The sequence below is a fragment of the Callithrix jacchus genome, chromosome 21, assembly GCF_049354715.1.
Source record: "Callithrix jacchus isolate 240 chromosome 21, calJac240_pri, whole genome shotgun sequence".
Classification (NCBI taxonomy): domain Eukaryota; kingdom Metazoa; phylum Chordata; class Mammalia; order Primates; family Cebidae; genus Callithrix; species Callithrix jacchus.
Window position 1 is genome coordinate 26844763 of NC_133522.1, and position 8351 is coordinate 26853113.

The window sequence follows — 8351 nt, forward strand, 5'->3', positions numbered from 1 at the left end:
CAAACTAACAACAGGGACAGAAAACCTAATACTGCATGTTTTCACTTACAAGTTGGAACTAAATAATGAGAACTCATGAACACAAAGAGGGGAACAAAAGACACTGAGGCCAAACAGAGGGTGGAGTGTGGACGAAGAGAGAGGAGCAGAAAAAATAAATATTAGGTGCCAACCTTAGTGTCTGAGTCATGTAATAATTTGTAAATAAAACCCCCATGACGTGAACTTACCTATAAAACAAACCTGCACATGTACCCCTAACCTAAAATAAAAGTTTAAAAATATCAAAATAAATAAATAAATAAAATATTTGTTGTTCCTGTTGTGTTTAGTGTTCTATAAATTTCAGTTTGGTCAAGGCAGTTGTTAGTGTGCTTATTTCAAATTACATGTAAGTTTTCTGACGTTTGTGTCAAGTTCTATCAAATCCTTAATGGTGTCTGTTAACATCTAGAGCCAACATGGTGTCTATGTATATCTACATTTTCTTTAGTTTAATAAATTTTGCTTTAAGTTCTACTACTGGGAAAATATTGTTTATTATTGCTATGTCTTCATGATGTCTTGATCCTTTTAATAATGTTTATCTTTATTTCTGATAATATACTTTGCCCGAAAATCTTCTGTAACTGATAATGTATCTATTTCCTTATTCTTAGGTTTAGCCTTTGTATCATGTAAATATTTTGTCCTTTTACTTTTACCTTATCTATGTTTTATAGTAAACGTGTGTCTCTTGCAGATAGTATCTATCTATGTTTTACACATTTATTCATTTATTTCTATTATTTAATGTAATAATCCACATGGATGCATAATGTCTAGCATTTTAATTTTCTTGGTCCCCTCTGCTTTTTGTTTCTTTTTCCCTTTGTTTTGCCTTAATCTAAATAACTGGATATTTATTTAGAATTATATTTCAACTGATCTCTTGGCAATGTAACACTTATTTATTTGCACTAGTTTAGCTCTTGCTCAAGATTATAATATACTTTTGTAACTTTTCACAGTCTATTAAGAGTTACATTGTACAAATGTATGTAAAATGTGCATATTGCACAATGATTTAAGATAATTTATCATCTCTGAAATACTTTATGCCTGGTTTTATGTGCATTCTGCTTCTATTCATCATAAGCTCCTGGAGATACTGCTATAATTTGTACACAGTTATGTATATTCTAAAGAAACGTACAGAACAAAGATAGTCTGCAGTTTTATCAAACCATTTGCTTTCCAGCGCTCTTCATTATTTCTTCACAATCCAAATATCTACTATGCATAATTTCTCTTTTGTTGAAGTATTTACTTGTTTTATTATGTAAACATTATTTTCATATTTGTAATACTTTTTTAATTTCACTTCCACTTTTTAAAAATTGTACTTTAGGTTCTGGGGTACATGTGCAGATTGTGCAGGATTGTTGCATAGGTACATACATGGCAAGGTGGTTTGCTGCCTTCATCCCCCTGTCACCTATATCTGGCATTCCTCCCCATGTTATCCCTCCCCAACCTCCCCACCACCCACTGTCCCTCTTCTAACCGCCCCCAACTGACCCCAGTGTGTGATGCTTCCCTCCCTGTGTTCATGTGTTCTCATTGTTCACCACCCATCTATGAGTGAGAACATGTGGTGTTTGGTTTTCTGTTTGGGCCAGATTGCTGAGAATGATGGTTTCCAGATTCATCCTTGTCCCTATGAAGCACACAAATTCATTGTTTGTTTTGGCTGCATAGTATTCCATGGTGTATATGTGCCACATTTTCTTTATCCAGTCTATCATTGATGGACATTTGGGTTGGTTTCAAGTCTTTGCTATTGTAAACAGTGCCTCAGTGAACATATGTGTAGATGTGTCTTTATAGTGGAACAATTTATAATTCTTTGGGTATATACCCCGAAATGGGATTGCTAGGTAGAATGGTATTTCTATTTCTGGGTCCTTGAGGAATTACCACAGTTTTCCACAATGTTTGCACTAATTTATACTCCCAGCAACAGTGTAAAAGTGTTCCTATTTCTCTACATCCTCTCCAGCCTCTGTTGTCTCCAGATATTTTAATGCTCGCACTTGCATTTTTAAGGGTATGTTAATTAAATATAAAATGCTATTTTACTTTGATTTGTGTTTGTCTATCTCAAGGGTTTGATTTTGTTTCCTTTTATTAGAAGTTTATAATATGATTACACTGTTTTCTACTATCTCCTATTTCTGATAAATTTGATTAGTTATTCAAATTTCTCCTGCCTTGTTTGCACTGAGTTATTTATTTCTCTTTTCCCTTATAATACATTGTCTGCATTTGGGGGTGCCTATAATGTGCTTGGTACAAATTTATTTCTTACTGATTATGCTTCTATGAATTTTTCAGTATCTGAATTATGTCTTTCAATATTTGAGGTATATGGGTCATCACCTTTTAAAATAGTTTCTCTAAATGTTTTACTTCTTCTTCTCTTTTGGGTCTCTATTTACATCTATGCCAAATCATTTTTATATTGTCTCACAAGCTCCTGATGCTTTGTTTATTATTGTGTCCAATGTTATTTCTTTTCATACATCAAATTAGATAACTCTTTGATTGATCTGTATTCATTCTCACATATTGTTCTGTCCTCTCCAATCTTCTGCTAGGGTCACTTGATGACTTTTTGTTATAATTTCCTGTATTGTGTCTTTCAGTTGTTTTATTTCTGCTTTTCTTTTGTAATAAGAATTATTTATTTTTCTCTTTAAGCATACTTTCTGGTGTACTAACTTCAACACCAAACTCACCACTAGGTTGGTTTCCATTTTCATTTTTCCTGAGTATATTTAGGTCAAACTTGCTGTTACCTTATATGCATAGAAATTAGGATTCTATCTTAGATACTACAAATAGTAAAATTTGAAGTCTTTGGATTCTGTTTTCCAAAGTTATTTATATTAAATTTAATAAGCAGACAGTTAATAAAATCTACACTCAGACTCTAAAGTAAGATCTTATATCAGTTATTTTCACCTGACCTGGACTGCTAGGAATGCAACTGTGCATGTATACTTTAGAGATCAGAGATTTGAGCAGAGACTATGCAAAGGGTTGTTTTTTTCTTTTCTTTTTTTTTTTTTTCCTGCAGTTTTCTCTTTTGCATACATCTTCAACTCAGTTCTTTGATTCTTCAAAGAAGACTACAGTTTTTCCACTTGGAATATAATCAGCCCATAGTTTGGGGGTGCCCTACAGCAGAAATGTACACATTGGTAACTCTCTCAGTACGTTTTCCCCTCAATTGGTTTTCCCATAATTTATAGTTATTTGCAGAAGAGACTGTTGATTTAATAGGAGCTACTATACCAGCACCCAGAAAATGAATTTTTAATTGTAGGGCAAGAATTTTTTTTTTTCTGAAACATTCAAAAATAGTTGATATTCTTGTGTTCTTCCCTATTCTTAATTTATACTTCTGTGACACACTTGGAAAGTTATCCTCTTTTTCCAAGTATTCTATTTTGGGGTTGACAGTATTTATTGAAACCCTTAGTAATAATTGGTCAAAATATCCTGCATGTGCAGTGTTTTAATCTCATTTTGTTTGAACCTTATAGGCATAATACAGTACAGATATGACAGCATTTTTTTTATTTCTCCATTAACTTATGTTGTTAAGTCCAACTGCTTCAAGGTGAAGCAGTTGCTGTAATATTTATGAAAGCTACATTATTGCAGAGTCCATTACAAGAAAGGAAGCAGCTGGATCACAGGTTTTAGATGTAATTTTTACTGCCCAAGGCTGTTATTTAAAATCCAGGACTGTCTAAAGTGGTGTGATCACCATTTTTCAAAGCATACTTACCATTTTCACTTGATTTTAGCCAAAAGGCTGAGAAGTAATGACTTATCATTTTCTATTAGTATTTTCCATGAAGTCAGAACCAAAACATATGAGGACAACTGCATTTATACATGTATCCATATTATATTTAGCATTCTATTTTTTTGGTCATGAACATCATTGAGAGGTTTTAATAGTGTAGTGTTCATTTTGTGATTTGATAAGAAGCATATTCAAAATTCTGATGAGCAGATGTTTTCCTAGTTTTTTTTTTGTTGTTGTTAGTTATCATCAACAATGGAGCTCCTTTAAGAGAATATCATGAAAATCATTTAGCTCTCATGTGTAGTATAAAACATGATAGTTTAGATAGCATTGCAAATGAATGCTGACTATAGGGGGAAAATGTTGGTGGAAAAATGACAGAGTAGGCAAAGATAGTTTTTAAAGATTTCTTGCTAGTCAAAATTTTGAAACAAGACTTTTCTGTGGCTACCTAATATTGCAGACTTTGTGTGTGATTTCATCACTCTCATAACTGAAATCTTAAATTTTTACTTCTAGCCAAGATTTTTCTCTTGAATATAAACATCATATATTTAATATTATAAATATATTATAATATATATAATATAAATTATAAATATATTATAATATATATAATATAAATTATAAATGTTTATATCCTATTATATGTATGCACACATATATATACACATAAGTATAATTGGTATATAGTAGCATTTTATTTTTTTACATCATACTTTGAGGATGGACTTTGAGAAGGAAATGTCAGTGTGATGAGTTTCATAGAGCCATATGCAATGAAGCAACACTGTCTGCTAAAAATTTTAAAAGTAGGCCAGGCATGGTGACTCATACATGTAATCCCAGCACTTTGGGAGGACAACGCTGGTGGATTATAAGGTCATGAATTCAAGACCAGCCTGGCCAACACAGTGAAACCTTCTCTCTACTGAAAAAAAAAAATTACCCGGGCATGGTGGCAGGGGCCTGTAATCCCAGCTACTCGGGATGCTGAGGCAAGAGAATCACTTGAACCTGGAAGATAGAAGCTGCAGTAAACCAAGATTGTACCATTGCACTCCAGCTTGGCAGTTTGGGTGACAGTGTGAGACTCTATCTCAAAAAAATAAAATAAAATAAATAAAAATTAAAAATTAAAAAATAAGGTCTCTGAAAATTATCCTAAGCAGATAAAACCAACTAATAGATATTGTTAAAGAAAATATACTAAAATAAAATATATTAGTTTTAATTATTGGAAAGAACAAGGTAAATCTGTGCACTGAGCCATAACATACCACCTCTTTTTACTCCCATCTCCCATTTTGGAATAATCAAAACACTCTTCTGGGAACTGTGGCCATGAAAATGGGATTCTGTCTTTCCTCAGCTACTTATTAGTAGAAGCAGAAATCCAAAGACTCTAAATTCAAGGCAAGTGTGGCTAAGAAGTCATCTGCTCCTTTCCTCTGCTTGGCCTCTTGGATTAAAGAGCAGGCTATACCTCAAGTATGGGAGGCTGAGAATACTGGGGCCCAGTTTATCATCACCACACACCACTCATGAAGAGGAAACTGCCTATGAGGAAGATGAGAGGCAGCTACCCTTGCCTAGCACCATGCTTAGAAAACAGAGTTGTCCTATTCAGAGTAACATGCTTTCCCACCCCCCACCCCTGAATCAGTAGTAATTCAGAGGTAGTGCCCAGTAGAAGAGGCTGGCCTTAAGAACAGAGCTCCAACTTTCTCTGCAAGTGAGCTGACTTTAGTTGGAAAGCAGTGTAAGTAAGTTCAAGGCTAAAGGTACTCATGGAGACTTCGTTAGCAAGAAATTAGGAGGGCTATGAAAATGCAGTGGGAGAAATGAGAAAAACTTTTGGCCAGCCAGGGTATCAGAGAGAATTAGAGAAAGATATAGAAGGAAAAAAATATCCCATAGTGTAAGAATAAACCTCAAAGCCTGGTCCCAGTCTTTTACTGGCCTCATCTGTCATAACAAAGGTGGCAGCAATTATTTGTTTTAGGTTTTGGAACAATTTATACATCAGAACAGTTCATAAAACAATAGATGAAATAATCTATACTTAATGGAGCCTAATAGCTGGGTATGATACAGTGGGCTATGATGCAGATAGCCTAACAGTGATACCAGGAAAGAGACCATCGAAGAAGGTCCTGGTAAAACCACTGTCCTCTAAGATGACAGGGAAACAGATGAAGAAAACCAGAGATTTCAAACATGAAAGTTACTATAAAAAACTCAAAACACAAATATGCATTTGTTCTCCTTTTTAATTTTTTTTAATAGCAAAATAATATAAACTAATGAATATAGCAATATATTGTTGGATTTCTAACATAGGTAGATGAAATATGCATGTCAATGGTAGTACAAAAAGGGGGACAAAGTAAAATAGCTCTATTTGGGTAAGGCCTCTCCATTTTAATTTCTCACTACACTTAATATAAATATGAAGTATATTCTAATAAGTTACAATGAATGTAATAAACTCTAGATCAGCCACTGCTGGGGCTCCGAATATGATACCCTAAAACATGGCATCTTGGAATAACCAGAAAGGTCATTCCGAGCCTTTATTCTGTTTTGCTCCCCTCATATCATAAAAAAATAATTGTACCTCCTATCTCTCGTGAAGACCCTCATGTGAGAGGTGTTCTGCGTTATGCCCAGAGGAAAAGAATAAAGACACAGAGACACATAGAAGAAACTGAGCAAACAGGCCATGCTAAGTTGCCTCTGGTTTATTACTATTCAATTATACTCCTTTTATCCAGTCACACTTTTACTTGACTGTCCCTTCATCAGTAAACCTAGCTATCAAAATAGACAAGTTTTTCTGGGTCTTTGGTCATTTTCCAAGGAATTTCTGATACCTAAAATATTTTGTTAGTTTGTTTCTTTTTCTTTTTCTCTTTTTTTTTTTTTTTTTTTTCTTTTTTGAAACAGGGTCTTGCTCTGTCATCCATGCTGGAGTACAGTGGTGTGATCTCAACTCATTACAACCTCCACCTCCCAGGTTAAGTGATTCTCATGCCTAAGCCTCCCAAGTAGCTGGGATTAGAGGCATGCACCATTAGGCTCAGCTAATTTTTGTATTTTTAGTGGAGATGGGGTTTTGCTATATTGGCCAAGAAAACTTAAATAACACAATTCACTAACTAGATCTCATAGCTAGATCTAATAGTCATATATAGAAAAAAACATGAAACAACAACAGAATACACATTCTCTCAAGTGCACATAGAACATTCTCCATGACAGACCATAGCCACCCCACAAATAAGACTCAATAAAATTTAAATGATTTAAATCATACAATATATGTTATTTTTCCATAACATAAGAAAATTGGAAATTAATAATAAATGTATTTGGAAAAATTCCAAATATACACAAGTTAAGCATAATACTAATACATAACAAATGGGTCAAAGGCAAAATCACAATGGGAATGAGAAAACACTGAGACAAATAAAAATGAAGACAGCATAACAAAAGTCATGGGCTGCACCTAAATCAGTGAATAGAGGTCAATTCATAGCTGTAAATGCTTCTGTAAAAAGAGAAAAATTCTTACGAGCTGAATTTTGTATTCCTCAATATTCATATGTTGAAGTGTTAGCTCCCATTATCAGAGAAAATGATTGTATTTATGTAGTCCTTGAAGAGATAATTAAGATGAAATGAAGTCATTAAGTTGCGCCATCATCCAATATAACTGGAAACAGATGGGGAAACAGATAGGTAAACAGGGAAGACCATGTAGGCTCAGGAAAAAGTCATCTGTAAGCCAAAGAGTGAGACCTCAGAAGAAACCAGTAGTGTCAACACCTTGATCTAGTAATTCAAGCCTCTCGAAATGTTAACCTGTGACACTTTGTTTTGTGATACTAGCTTTGATACAAGTTTGTGATACTTTGTTTTGTTTTGTGATATGTAGCAAATTAATAATTTAAACTTCTATCTTAAGACACAAACTGAGAGAAAACTAAATTTGAAGTAAACAGAAGAAAGGAAACAACAAATACTAGTGTGGAAATCAATAAAATAGCAAAAAAAAAAAAAAAGAGTGGTAAATCAAACAAAAAATCTGTCCTTTGCCAAGACAAATACTGATCAATGTTTAGCTAGACTGACCAAGAAATGAGAGAAAGCTCAAATTATTGCTATTAAGAATCAAACACCAAGAGCAATGGCAACAAAAGCCAAAATAGACAAATGGGATCCAATGGAACTGAAGAGCTTCTGCACAGCAAAATAAACCATCATTAGAGTGAACTGGCAACCAAGAGAATAGGAAAACATTTTTTGCAACCTACCCATCTGAACAAAGGGCTAATATCCAGAATCTACAAAGAACTTAAACAAATTTAAGAAGAAATTTATTTAAGAAACAAACAAAAAACCATTAAAAAGTGGACAAAGGATATGAACAGACACTTTTCAAAAGAAGACATTTATGAGGCCAACAAACATATGAAAAACT